Source organism: Acanthochromis polyacanthus, chromosome 18 (genome assembly GCF_021347895.1).
Source record: "Acanthochromis polyacanthus isolate Apoly-LR-REF ecotype Palm Island chromosome 18, KAUST_Apoly_ChrSc, whole genome shotgun sequence".
In the NCBI taxonomy this organism is placed as follows: domain Eukaryota; kingdom Metazoa; phylum Chordata; class Actinopteri; family Pomacentridae; genus Acanthochromis; species Acanthochromis polyacanthus.
This window is the reverse complement of record NC_067130.1, coordinates 26278742-26294834: the sequence shown is the minus strand read 5'-3', so window position 1 is coordinate 26294834 and position 16093 is coordinate 26278742.

The window sequence follows — 16093 nt, the reverse complement described above, 5'->3', positions numbered from 1 at the left end:
ATCGGGTCTTTTCTAGAACTCACTATTGAGTATTGGAGAGATTTTATGCAAAAATGACAATGAAAAACATTGTATAATGACAGTTCAGGGACCATTTTGACAGAAGAGTTGGAAATTTAGCTCAGTATTACCTTTGAGGATGAGAGTGAAATCAGATTATAGACACTTCTTGGGAAATGAGGATTCATTAAAACGATGTTTGAATAGCACTGGGGTAGATGTCATTGATTACATTAATTAAGTTATTGTAGAATATTATACATGCAGCAATAATCAAGAGACATAGCAACACACAGGTAGATGCAAATGTATAATTGCAGGAAAACAAGCCCAAACAAAGCTTAATGCACAAATAACGATGCAGAAAAATGGGAATAAGTTGGAGACGTGAGGCAGGTATGACAGCGTATTGCTGCATCTATAATTAAAATACATTTTACTTCTATTCTCAGCATGATAGAATACTCTCTTGATTGCCACTGATACTTTGAAGCATCCACTACATCCATTAAGAGGCATCTAGAACAACACGTTTCCCAGAGATGCACAGATGACAATTTTCTGTACCACTCTCTAGGATGACCACCAAGGTGGAATGCAATGCACAAAAATCTGGTGTGGAATTGAGAGAACTGGTTGGTTTATATTCTTGAGAGCTGATATGAGGATTGGAAATGGGTGTGCATGTGGTCGTCTGATTTAGGTGTTCGGAAATGGGAAACCCGGAGGCATATTGCATGGCAGGGAGGCCTGAAATGACAGAAAGATTCGGAGGCTAGCGAGTAAATAGCAGAAAAGTGCAATATTAAGGACTGGCTGTGTCTGGGGGAAAGCAAAAAGTGGACACATGCTGTAATTGCCCCTGAATGTGCGTGATTGTGACCGAACTGCACCTTGATCTGGATCTGCTTCCTCTACGTTGGGTGTCTGGGTTCTTGGTTGCAGGCACATAATCTGACACATAGTGCCTATTCAGCCTCTTATTTTTTAAATGAAAGTGTCTCACACCTGGGTCCTGTGGTATTCTCACACAACATTCAACAGAAGTGAAAAATCGTCAACCCGATCGATGCCCACCGTTATCATCCGATGGAAAAATTGCACAGAAAAGATTTATAAATGGTAAGATATTAACACTTTGTTGGAATATAAATTGACAAAAGCAATGTGCAGTTGTGTCCAGCATGTAGGTTGCAAAGTAACATCTTAAATGGACACTGCACCAGAGGAATTGCTATCAGGAGAATCAGCTCCAGATAACAAAGTTTGGGCATTTGGAATCAGATGTCCCGATGAATGTTTTAACGACTGAATTTGTGCTTTGTAACTTCATAGCAAAACACAATCTGTTGATGTTTACAGCCAACCACATAACTGAACTTTAACCACGCATACAGCATGTTGATGTAATGTAACCCTCATCAGTACATATAAGTTGCCATTTTCATTAAAATTACAAGTTGGATTTTTAGTCCCTCCACATAGTTGACATCACATAAACTAAAATTTATTTGATTCCAACCAGGTTTGGGGGACCCTAGGCAGATCGAAGCCAGACCCTAGCCAGACTGTGCATCTTTTTTTTTTTTGTATGTTTCTGTTGTGTTGCTCTTGTGATGACTGCTTCAGTTGCATTGTGTTTTATTTCAATTCAGGAGTTCTTACACAACTGTTCTAAGCAATGCAGGTTTGTAATCATCAATAGTAATTTCATTGTTTCTTTCATATTTGTATCTTTAGACGACACAGTGTTAGAAAAATGTACATTGAGAGGATATGGATAGGTACAGAAATATGAAACTGCTGGATTCCAGCTGGACCCCAAGTGTATGGATGGTTTTGCCACGTGTAGTGATGAGGGTTAACCCTCAAGCGACCAAGCTATTTTAGCGACTAAAATGACCGACTGCGGCCATTTATGACCCCACTATATTTTACACAGGAATATGTCTACTTTAGTGCCTCTTTTTGTGCTTTCTTACCTATTCCACTTCACTGCATTTTAAGATGGATATTCTAAAGTAACCTTCTGTAATTTTTCATGGATTTTAATCATTTTTGACTCAGAACTAAAGTAAAACCATATGAACAATATGATACATTGTATTTATTTAGACACGCTTTGTCTGCCACTTCTTTTAAAACTTTATTCCTTTTGTTTCCTCAATAGTAAATCAAAAGTACATAAAAACAAAATCTACACAAACATCATGTCTGTATGTGTGCAATGTAACGTTCAGAGAAGTATTTAGATTAGGGGCGGCTGTGGCTCAGGTGGCAGAGCCGTTCGTCCAATGCAAGACACTTTATCCACCTTACCTCCAGCGCTGCCACTTACACTGGTGTATGAATGTGTATGCTGTGTAATGTTGGTGGTGGTCAGAGGGGTTGTAGGAGTGGATTGGCAGCCAGTCAGTCTGCCCTAGGGCAGCTGTGGCTAAAAATGTAGGTCTGTCAGCTATAGTGCACTGCAAAACACTGAAATATAGTGATTAGAGGTAGAAATAAATAAATAAAACTAAGGCCTACAATAGTGAAAAACCTATACATCTTTTTTGGGTCATAAGTGACCCCAGACAAGTTTCCATTATCCTTGTCACACCAATTGGCTGATCTCTACAAAAAACTATGAGCAGCTGTGGATTGACAAATTCATGGTAGGAAACATTTTTCAGATAAAAGATATAAAAATGGCAAATATAATTATATGGCTGGGGTCATAAATGACCCCACTCGGTCGCTTGAGGGTTAAATGAGGGAAAATCCGTGTAAATGTAGCATTTGCAGACTCTAATGCAACAGAACTGTGACCACGGCCAAGAAATCAGGCTAATGATGCTACTATTTCACCTTGCACAAGATATGTTTTTTTTTCTGAAAATTATGCAAAAAACATAAAAATCCCCAAAATTTCAAAACTGTACAAGTATCTCCAGTTGTCTAAGGTACATAATGTTCCAAACAAATACTTCAGAGGCTGCGAGCAAATGAGGCAACAGGGGATGGAGTTTGCCAAGAGCACTGCTGGAGTCACAGCTGTTCAAATGGGAAAGAGTGGGAGACAATGTAGACACTTATTATGATTCTGGGACACTCGCTCTGATTATACATCGGTGGCCTCTAATTGTCATCCTCAACAAAGATGAAGTAGCTGCCTGCTGCACCGAACATAATGGAAGACTTGTGTTGTCCAACATGAGTGCAACAACTGAGATTAGTAGCAAACTGGAAGGTGGTAAAATTCAAGCACCAGCATGCGAGAATGTCTTGTAGCTTTAAATGTTTACCGGTTGTTTTCTTTCAATTTATAGTTCTGTTACCTTGACTGAAAACGGAAGGGCAGTTTGACCCAGAAGGCCTTTTGATTGATCAGAGCACTTTAGCCTGGAGGGTCCTGCTGTGTCCACAGTGGGCCTGGAAGCACCTTCATCACTTTCACCTAAAGCCGGGAATCACTCTGCAGTGATGAATTAGGAAGAGGCAGGGGGTATGCACGAGCAGGGGTGACAAAGACCTGTGTCACAGTGGCACACAGCTGGACAGGGGCAGAGGAATGGGAGTCAGTCGGGCAGGCCTAGAGGGAAGAGGGGTCTTATAAATTGCTCCTGCTTTGGGCCAAACACTCAATTAGCTGTTCTGACAAAGTGCTCCGTCTCTGCTCTACTGTTGTTTTTTTGGCGTGATGCAATGTTTGTGCTCAACTTACAGATGGAAAAAAAGTAAGACGATGTGCTAGTGTGGTAAGAACCCAAGGTTGAAGATGTTTATTTATATTTATCAGTCAGTTTTGGCATGAATTAAATGTCATGAGATGAGGCTTCAGTCACCTTATTATTATTTTCTTTTTACAATATGTCTTTATTATCAGAGTTTTGGCTTTCATGTTTTTTTTTTTTTTCAACAGCTGAATTATTCTGATCTGGGGCTGCAGGGAGTCCGACTTGTGAAATAGCCCACTTTTGGCATTGGATCGCGAAAGCAAAATTCATTTTTTTTTTAATATCTTGGGTGATGGTCGAAGCTGCTTCTGGACAAAATTTCAGAATTCAAACAATTAACATTCGAACAACTTAGCATACATTCAGCAGAAACCAACATGTTAAAACAAAAATAAACATTCAAATTATATATGAAAGTGAACACACTGATTTTGGTTTTAGAAATTTTGGCTCAGCTTTGACCTACTGCTGTTTGGTGTGTACTCAAGGGCTTTTTTTTTTTTAAATGAAACAAAATTGTTCTGATAAATGGAATAAACTGAACTCATTTTAAATTTGTAGTCACATCTAGTTGTCATTTTATAAATGGTGATTTAAACAACAACACTGACAGATACTGAACACATTTTTTGGGTTGAATCCTCCTGGCCTAGTATTTTAGCAGAGATACAATGTTACAAATCAAACAACAAAATGCTTAGCTTTTAAATGCACAACAGAACAATGCACAGAAGTCTGTTTGAATCTGACACTGGCCACGTTTACATGAAGTTTTCTAATTCGGAATTATTAATTCGGAATTAACTCATTCGGAATTAAAGTTTTGTGCTTCGCTTTTACATGGAAATATTAATTCCGAATTAAGGTTTACATGGACTATACGTTTATTCCCCTTCCTTAATTCCGCTTTAACACTTGGGCATTGGAAAGGATATTGATTGGACAGGGAGTGAATGTAACGTATCCCCATTAACCGGAAGAGAACAAACTCCATTTGCCACGGCATTTCTTTTCCCCAGCCACATGGAGGAACAACTAAAAGGCATGCTTTCGCTTTACTTTTTACTGTTGTTTTGAAACAGCAACTCGACAATGGCGTACTACTTCTGTTGCAGAACGTGTATGTCGCTACGTCATCGCTACGTCATCACTACGTGAGGAGCCAAGCATGCACAGAATGACCGGAATTAACTAAAGCGGAATTAACTGTATACATGAATAGAACGTACACAGGAATTAGTTTATACGGAATTAGCATCAGAATAAACCAGGTAGTTTATTCGGAATTAAGTTCATTCAGAATTAACTTTTAAATTTGAAATTAAGTATTATTAAAGAGGAATTAAAGGTCTCATGTAAAAATGGACACTCTCTTTGAAAGGTGATAGTTTTCACTAAAATTGACTTTTGCAGATCAAACTATAGAAACAAAAGTAACATCGCTAGATTTAGGGAACAGTCATGCAAATATGTGTTGGTTAGCTGACTTTTTCCTCCATGGCTTTGTAATAAACATTTGGTATTGGTTTCGGTATTTGTTTCAGAAATAATTGTGGTCAAAAGCAACACAAATAACCAGCTCTTTTCAGGACTGGAGTTTTGTTGACCCATCCATCCACCCCAACCTCATCCTGGTCACATTGTCTCTCTGTAATATTGTCACTTGACTCACTGATTTGCTCGGGTCATAACACAAAATTCCATATAATTAAGGGACAAATTACTCACATGGTTTCTCACTTGAGCATAAAAATAGGGATGTTTCTGAAAGTACTGATTCTGCTGTTTAACTTGTGAGCACAAATTGTTAAAATAAAATGTCACTGAATTCATCAGCAGAATGTTTACCGTGGATGCATTTCCTCTGTTTTCCTGTTTTCTTTGTTCCTGACCTAGATTTTTTTCCTCATTATAGATATAATGACGTCTATTGAAATCCAAGACATTGCAGTACAGAAATGGCATATGTCTGAAGTCATGTAGGAACAACAACTGCATGTTTGCCAGTTTTCTGATCGCTGATGATGTTCTTGCTTCATCTGTAAAATATCCTTTACTGTGTAGATTTTAGTACAATTTTTCATTCTTTTTATTCATATTTATTTATATTATATTATTATATAATTTTGTTTGTTTTTTGTGAAACAGTCACAATGTTTAGCCTGTTGATTTATGTACATACTCATACATTTCCTCTTTTTCTCAGGAACATACACAGAAAAAACACAAAATTTGAATAAGTGTGTTGCTGGCAGACAATCCAGCCTGGTGTCACATGGTTGTTTTAATTATGAACTGATAGAGAAGTTCCTTTGGTATTTTTGTTGTTGTGGTTGTTTTTGTTGTTGTGGTTTTTTGGAGGGGGGTGTGTCCGCTGTATGATTGCAACACTATAAAAAGGTAAGGGCTGAGGCTCAAGCTGCTATTCTGTCTTTGAGTGTTATTCTATTCTGCCACCTTACCCACAGTCACCAAGACATTAATAGTGTCAGTTTTGGTATCTGAACTTTATATTCCCACAATGGGGAAAAAATGTGCAAATGGAATGCGAAATGGCTAAAATATGTTGATATATGCTCAAAATGTCCTTAAATATCATCTTCTATGATTTCAAAGTTGTCTTTCATTAGGGTTTATGGCACTGAAAAAAAATCACCAGCCAGTAACGGAGCATATTATGATATATTTATGTTATTCTTGTACATGAAAAAAAAAGATAATTATTATCCATGCAGACACATAATCAAAAAATTAAGAATTGAGACTATTTCATGACCTGCCAGGAGACTAAACTGGTCCATCAGGCTGTATTTTTCAACATAAACCAAAACCTAGATCAGTTTCTACTTCGAATCATATGTTTTTGTACCCGAGACGGTATGTAGGCTGCAGAACAGAAACCAAAGTCTGTGTATCCTCAGGCATCTCCCCATGAACTCCTCCTCATAATTTCTTTGCATTCAAGGATACCACGCTCGGGAATTGAGAAATTGTTCCCAGCTAACATCGAAATCTAGGGAGCAATTACATTCTCTCCAGAACACATCTGAAAGCACACATTAGAAGGATATAAATGCATTCTGTGGGAGACTGCCATTTTACAAACAGGATGCATATTTTCTGCTCACCAAGGTCCAAGGAGACTTGTAGTTGGTCCAGACTTCTTGTGTGTGTGTGTGTGTGTGTGTGTATATATATTTATATATATATATATATATATATATATATATATATATATATACATGATGATCCGGTGTGTGTGTTGTTGTGGAGGGGTGGGGATTCGTTAGACACTCTCTGTCGTCCTGCTGCTCCATTTGCAAAGTGTGATCAGCAATTATCCTCTCTCATTACAGCGACCTGGAGAGCCGAGCCTGAGGAGCTTGCTGGGACCCTTCAGATAACACAGTGACACGGGGGGCTGTGGAGAACACCAATACTTAACCACTAACTACACAGCACATAACAGCCCTTATCTGGAAGCTCCAGCCAACTGACAGAGGCTCACTAAAAAAAAACATATTGAGTAGAGCTCCCTACAGACCATGTGGGCTGTAAAAATAAGCTCAGATATAAAGGCACATACACACAGATATAATGTACATCCAAGCACACACCAGCATTGCTTTAACTTTCATTCCACATGTATGCACTAGTTTGAACATGGAAGCACAATTTGTCACCCTGCAGCTCCCACAACTGTATCTACCTACCACTGTGGATATGCTGATTGGATCCTCTTGGCTTTGTACTACGCACAGAATGCTACAAGCATATGCTGAACTACACAACAAAATGACCTAGAAAAAGAAAATTATAAAGCATAATAAATATTGTACTATGTGCAGAATAACTCACTGTGTCCAGAGTCTGGTCAATGTTGTGTGCAATGGGGCTTAAATGGGCATTTGAACTCTTGGCCTCAGTGTATTAAAAATTCATTATTCAGATAGAATTCTGCCAACCGACATGAAATGAAGGGCAATAGTGGCACATTTCTAAATAGCTTTATAGTTGTTCTGCTACACAATGTGTCTATAGTTTAACACAGCAACAGCTGAAACAATGGCTAGTGTGGTTTAATTAATTGCACTATGGGTTTCTTTCTTTGAAGATTATTGACTGTAAGTACTTTTAAGCTTACTGTAGAATCTATTACTGTCGCTTTTGAGAACGTGAGACAGCTTTTGAAAGTATATGTTTAGACTAAACAAGACGCTAATTGGAGATAAATACATTAAAAAAAAACACGATTTTCTTAAGGATACTCCATTTCCACAGCTCACCAAGACCTCATTTTCGAGTCTTTTCTATACTCTGTTTCGCCTTGCGGCACATCACGTTTTGCTACTGGATGTGCTTCATTTTCAGCCATTTCATATTGCATTAAGTGCTCCTTTCATGGAGCTGATGATTATCCAGGATTGTCAATGTAGTGTAATGTAGCCACAGTAAGTCTATTTGAAACAGACTGTCACAAAGCCCTCTGCTAGACAGATTCTCAGACATTGCTAACTATCTTGTACTGATTTGCCTGCTGGATTATACTGATGGGAGAAAGCACAGAATAGTGTTCATATGCCAACTCCTTTCCGTCGTTAAATTTAGACAACAGACACTGATTAGAAAAAGACTGTGATTATAGTTGTTTGGTCAGAAATCCATTTTATCACATAATAGATTCTCATCGGCTCCCAGTGAAATTAAGAATAAATTTTAAAATCCTCAATCACCAAGTCCCATTGTATTTTAAAGAACATACTGTACCATACTTTCCTAATAGAGCACTTTGGACTGGGAGTCCAGAGTGTTCTTGTTGTCTCTAGAGTTTCTAAAAGCAGAATCAGAGGCTTGGCCTTAGCTATCAGACTCTTCAGATGTGGAACCAACTCCCAGTTTGGGTTCAAGAGGCAGACATTGTCTCCACTTTCATATTAGGCTTAAAATTTAACTTGTTGGTAAAGATTGCAGTTCAGGCTGGCTCAGGGGATCCCAAAACATTCTAGGATCCTGGAGCACTTCCTGGATGCAGTAAGCACGTCTCATCTCCCTTTTTTTAACCCTCCATTCATCTATTGTATATACCACCACTGCATGTCACTGACCTTCTTTCTCCTGTAGTTTATGTTTAATCCTCTTTGCAGGTGTCTCTGGATCTGGACATGTTTCTGATCTGCCTCACCAACCTTCCCACTGATTATTGTTCTCTAATGCATTGTTTGTTTTCCCTCAGCTATCCTGTTCCCTCTTTATCTTCTACCTTCACCCCAGCGGGCCAAAGCAGACAGCCCACCTCCCTGAGCTTGGTTCTGCAACAGGTTTTAGCCTCTAAAGGGGACTTTTTTTGTCCCACTGTTACCAAAGAGCTCGCGCAAAGCAAGTCTTTGATTGTGTTGTGTTTCTCTCCATGGCATATTATCATACTTACTGATGTACCAACATCCGGACCTCTTGACTGTATCATGTATAGGCCCTTGAGACAACTTATGTTATTAAACACAAGGACAATGCACTTATTACAAGTATTATATGTAAACTAGAAAAGCACTCGGAGAGCGCAGACCTCCGCCAGGCCATCTGTCTGTCTGTCTGTCTGTTAACAGCATAACTCAAAGAGTCATGGACGGATTGTATTGAGTTTCAACAGTTTGTGCAGAAAGCATAACATGCATGTACAGTGTAACAGCACAGTGTTTTGTAGGCGGTGCCGCCGCATGCACGTACCGTTGCAAGCGCGTGTGACGGTACCATATGCGTCGCCGCCGCTTCGTTTTGTCGGTCCCGACTCGCCCGGGCAGCCCGAAGCGGCCCCGGGGGATTCGGCCGTCGCCCGGGATCGTTGCAGCGACGCACGCGGCACCGCCGTACGCACGTGACGGTACTGTTGCGCGCGCGTGTGACGGTATCGTACGCGACGCCACCGCTTCGTTTCATCGGTCCCGACTTGCCCGGGAAGCCTGAACCTGCCGCGGGGGATTCGGCCGTCGCCCCGGATCGTTGCAGCGACCTCTGTCTGTACAATTCTCAATTGTACAAAGCAGTGGTGTAGTGGTCCCTGGAGAAGTGGGTATACTCTTAATTTTCACCTTTTTTTTTTTTATTAGTCCAGAAAAACGCCCTGTTTTAGAAACAGTGACATAGAAGACTACTCTATTCAATTTATTCAGGCATTTCTACTTCCCCACTATTATAAAATTATCATGACTTGATTAGGAGCAGTTTGTAGTTATTACTGGTCACGCAAGCAAACTGGATTAATGTAACATGTATTTATCATGAGGCAAACATGGTGTTTCAGTTACTTTTGAACATTTATTTAAATAAAATACTTAAAATATGAAGTTGACAGTGCATCCTTGTTCATATTTCATCATGAATAAAACCTCAATATTGTTTTAGGTCGAATCTTAAACTACCTGTCCCCATTCTTGTGTTTTTACTTACTTTAAAATCAACTACCAGCCTAGAGGTTTTCCCACATTATCCCAATCCAGCTAGCTTCGGACTTACGTTAGAATAACATTAGCCTTTCAAAACGTTAGTCAGACTCGGCCGACACTCAGTTTAACCCGTTGCGCTTCAGTTGCGCTTCAGTGTCCCGCCCGCGGTACACTTTGAGATCTGCATAAGCAATTTGCTAAATGTCTGAAACTGCAAACGCGATTATATAAACATTATACGCCGATGGAAAGCTTAGATTCTCATGAATCCGCCGGTATAAACCACTTTCAGATGTGATTACCACAGCGGGTAATATAAACACATTTGTCCGACAAACAACGAATATCCATCCATCAGTTCTTTATACACGGCTTCAACGTACACAGCGCGACTCACATTTCCGGGTTCATTATTACACACAGATGAAAATATTCCACAAACAGCCATAATCCAACCTTGGACATCCAGACGAAACAAGCCAGTAAACTATTTTGTCCAAAACATGTCTTGAAGATGGTATATGATCCACGAATAGGTCGTTTTCAAGGAAATGCACCTCGCGATGCGCGTCCAATATTCCCTGTATTTCTCGTCATATTTTTATTTACAAATAGAATATTAGTGATTTTTTTTGTACTGAAAATGGCTGGAATTGACTGCAGCTATAACCACTGGCGACAAAATATCTTCTCCTTGAAATGTGCAGTCATGTTGCCAGTAGTTTAAAACAATGATTCATTTGGAAACCATCTTAAAACTTACCTGAGAATTATATCGTCCATGAAAGTAGGTTCGCTCGATACGTGCCACTCACTTGAAAGGTGTTTATTCTGACTTTCTCGCATTTCCGCGCATCTTTCAAGCAGACCTGTCAATCAGCTGGAGTGCCACAGAGGTTAGCAAAATTTTCCTTTGTATGACCCGCCCTACTCTGTCTCTGATTGGCTCATCCCTAAAGTTAACCAATCGAGTCAGTGAAGGTCGCATGTACCAGCCAATTACAGGCAGAGGAGGGTTGTTCATGGCTTCATCATCCTTAAGGAAAAGAGGGCTACCTGGCACACAGATATTACTGAATGATGCGCACCAGGGAGCATTAGAAGTGGGTATACGAAATGCTAACTGAAAAATAAGTGGGTATTTGCCGTATACCGCCGTATACCCTGGACTACACCAGTAGTACAAAGTCCTTCAAAAAAATCATGGATCCAGACGGTGATCCGGATCACCTCCAAAATCTAATCGATTGTTACTTTTGCTCTTCCGGATATCCTGTAAAAATTTGGTGAAAATCCATCCATGACTTTTTGAGTTATGCTGTTAACAGACAAACAGACACACACACACACACACACACACACACACACACACACACACAGACAGACAAACAAACTCCGGTGATTACATAAGCTCCTGGCGGAGGTAATAATGTTGATTTGATTTGACTTGTGACGTGAATACAATCAATATAACTGCAAAATCTAAGGACTTCAAATTCAGTGAAAATCAGGTTTTCTGCGTTGGTAATATGTCCTTATGGTGAGGAAGCAGTCATATCAACTTGCAGTCAGGGACGTAACATATCATTATGCTTCAAAAGTAGTTTCTGGTATGAACATTTCTGACTGAATTTCTCCAATATCACAGCTTGGCATTGTGTAATGTTGACTAGTTTTACAGTTTTTTGTTTTTTTTCTTTAGCAGAATTGTAGTTTATGTAAGCATAATTTCTAAAGCCAGGGCCTGGGATCTTTCTGCATGGGGTTTACATGTTCTCCCTGTGCATGCGTGGGTTTTCTCCGGGCACTCCGGCTTCCTCCCACAGTCCAAAAATATGCTGAGGTTAATTGATTACTCTAAATTGCCCTTCGGTGTGAATGTGAGTGTGATTGTTTGTCTGTATATGTAGCCCTGTGACAGACTGGCGACCTGTCCAGGGTGTCCTCTGCCTTCGCCCGAGTCAACTGGGATAGGCTCCAGCGCCCCCGCGACCCTAGTAAGGATAAAGCGGTGTATAGAGGATGGATGGATAGTTTCTAAAGCCCACAGTACATGATTCACATCATTTTCATATTTAAACCATTCAGTGACCGATCATGCCATCTATCTATCTATCTATCTATCTATCTAAATTGATCTTAAAAGGTACAGGGAGAGAGATAGTTGCTCAGCATGAGGGTGGTACAGTAGCAGCCATTGCTTTATGACTGACAGAGTCTTTAGGACAGAGGGTCTTTTGGCAGCAGAGGCGAGGTTTACAGCTGAAATCTCAGCAAAATGTTTGCTTCTGTTTTGAATCTACACCATCACCATTATTTAGGCAGGGTGCTTGCCAACACTAAACTGCCTAATTAAGCATTCAGCTGTGCTCTCACTGACTTTGAGGTCATTTTCACTCTAGCTTACAATACAATGATTAAATTTTGCAGATAGTACATCACCGGCTTATTGTTATGGATAGCAGCTCCCAGAAAGTGTTTTAGTGCGACTCTTTTAATCATAGAAATTAAGCAATTCACATTATCTAGACTAGGCTTTTATCTAAAACTAATAGATGATACTATAGTAGCCCGAGCTTTTCCATGGGACAACATTTTAGAACTGATTTTAGTGTTCACCTGCAGGGGTTGTTTTCCACCTTACATCTGCTGTATTTTTGGCTCTTTATATTCTGTTAAACACAGCTGGGGATCTTGGGACATGGGCTGTAAGTCTTTCCTGAGTTCAAACCGAAAGGAAGGCTAATTGGTCCGTCTCAGCATGGGCACCAGTGAAACAAGCTTCCTGAGATCAGACTAGGTTCTTTCTTTATGCTAAGAAGTCAGAAAAAACAGTCACTGCAGCATAGTTTCTGTATTCTGTTTCTGTTGTGTGGCCATTCCATAGAGGAAGGCCAATTTGGTGAACAATGACAATCAACATATTCTTGTGAACTTGTCTTGTATAGTTCTGTACCTCAAGGGTAGAAATGAGACACTTTGAAAGACTTCTGAAGGTATTGAATGTGGAGGAAAAAGTTTATTTTTTTAGGTTTGGTATGTCTGCCTTGTGATCTATCGGTTTCTTGTGCACAGAAATCTCAACAATTATTAGATAACTTGCTATTAGAGTGTGCACTCCCATAGCTGGAGTGCCACCGAAAGATAAAAATTTATTTTCCCCTTTCTTCAAACTATCTTAAGATCTACAAGATAATATTGTCACAGGATTCTGCACAGACATTACTGGCTCCCAGAGGACATGCAAAGTGTGTTGATGAGCCCCTGATTTATCCTTAGCACCACCAAGAGACTGTAATTAGTAGTTCTGAGTGTAATACAGCAACAGCTATCAGTTAGATTTCCATTAGCTTTTGGCACAGGTGCCTTTATTTCCATCAGGATGTTTTTCTATTCACAATGGTGTTGAATAATTATGTCAAAATAGTAGTTTATCTGATACTTTGGTTTATAACTTTTTCCCTGCAAAATTGATGCCATTATCGTTAGTTTTAGCCATTGTGTTGAGCACTAATTAGCAAATGTTTGTTAATGATTGTGTTTAACATGATGCTTGTTTAACGTTAGCATGTCAGCATTGCCATTTTGAGCATGTTAGCCTTTAGTGTTTAGCTCAAACTGCACTCTCTCACAACATGCTAGCATGGCTATAGACTCTTAAGACTACATTTTAACTAGACAACAAATCAACAGTAGTAGGCCCTGTTTCATGCACTGAGTTGTAGTTTGCTTCTTCTATGTGCAACAGCACAGTTTGCAAAAGGGTGAAATGAAATGGTATATACACTCCCATTCAAAGTATTGGAACAGTGAGACCAGTTCCTTTATTTTTGCTGCAGACTGAAAACATTTGGGTTTGACATCAAACGATGAAGATCAACATTTCAGCTTTTATTTATAGGTATTTACATCTGGATTTGATACACAGCTTGAAAGATAGCACCTTTTGTTTGAACCCACCCATTTTTCATGTGAGCAAAATTATTGGAACATGTGAATGACAGATGTATTTTGTTGCCCTGGTGTGTCCTATTACATTGATTATTCAAACAATAAATAGCACTCAATGTCTACAGCAGTTGACGACAGAAACATTGTAAGAGCTGGAAAGAAAGACTCTAAAACAACTGTTAGTGACGTCAGAAACAATGGCTACAGCACAAAAATGACGAACTACACAGAAGTTTGTGATTATAGATACTCTAAGAATCTTCTTACTCACTCAAAGATTGATATAGACTGCTTGACTGACATCTATTCGTCCAGTCACTTGTGTGATTTGCTCCGGCTATTCAGTTTCTTGATAAAATCACTTGAATAGGCGGCAGATTGATGCCATAAACACATGTTGTTTGGAGACATCTATTTTCAATGCAAAGTCCAAGGCACATAATTCCACCAAAATATTAATATTTCGATGAACCTCTCACCTGTGAAATGTGGACCCTGTGGTCGGCATAAAATATGGTCCATAGTCTCGCTCTGCAAATATTTAAAGTTTGCAAGTGCAAGTCCAATGTGCAGTCTTTGTAAACCTAAAAACTCAGCACTAACGCACTGAATCATAAAGACAAAACAAGACGATAAAGTAAACTGCTGAGCTGTAGAGAACTCGCTGCATGCGTGAGCCAATCATCTGATAAATTATCACACGTTTTAGGCATGCTGCAGTCTATTAACATTTTTAAATGTCACAGATGGAAAAACAACAGCAGCAGCAACAACAATTATAATGAGTCTGCAAAGCTGCGCTTCAAGTAAAAATATCATTAGGAAGAGAATAAAGAGGCATGTCAGAAATATGAAATATTAAACACAGGTAGATTGTCAAGCTGTTGTTTATTTATGCAGCAGCAACTGCAATAGAGATTCTCATGTGATTTGGCCACTTCTTTGGATGGGCAAGCGAGACTGTAAACAATCCTACACCTCCTCTACTCCTTTCATCCCATCAAGGAGACAGAAAGGGACCAGAGGGTAGTCAGCTCGAGCTTACAGACTGAAATAGAGAGGGATGAGGGGCAGAGGAGTCAGTGGGAGGGACTGGTTAGGTGAGAGAATGGAGATCCTTTATAGACAAATGAGGGAGGAGACTAAGCTTCTGGGTCAAGATCAGCGTTAGGATAATGAAAGGCCATAATATTATGTTGAAGTTGATGAAATCAAAGTTATGGTTCTTTAAAAGACAAACATTAGAGACATCCCTGGAGTAGGGACATTTAGGGAGGGAATCATTTGACAGCCAGGACTATTTTTCATCCATATTTATTGGAGACTAATCCATCAGCATGGTGTCAAAAAACTGGGCACTGTTGAATACATATTTGAGTAAACAGGACACAAATAATCAAGAATCATCTCTAATGTACCCTAAAACGGGGCTATAAGGGACAGCGGGGTAATAAGGGACACTTTTCCGGAAAATGTTTTAAATGTAATTCTGCGGTTTTTACCTAGATTTCTTTAAGAATTCATGGATAATTGATAAAAACAACACAAAACCGCATCCTGCTCAACATAAAAACTGCAGAATTACATTTAAAACATTTTCCGGAAAAATGTCCCTTATTACCCCGCTGTCCCTTATAGCCCCGTTTTACGGTAATCCCCCCACCTCTGATAGATGCAATGCAGTCTCACGCACATGTCAAACATTCTCCTGTAGAAGCTCTGTTTCTATGCAGATGACATGGCCATTTATTGGTTAATGCAGTGAATATGGAAATATGCTATAGGCACCTTACATACACAAGTAAAGTCTCTCACTGGTCAGTGAACCTACAAACTCATCTCTGTGTTTTAAAGTTGCATATTTAGAATTTATATAACAGAATCTCTTACTGCCTTAAAAATGACTTAAATGTAATTGCATTATTGTCTCTTCTAGATTATGCAGATCTATGAAGTCCCTGCCTCTTTCTCCATGCAAACCAT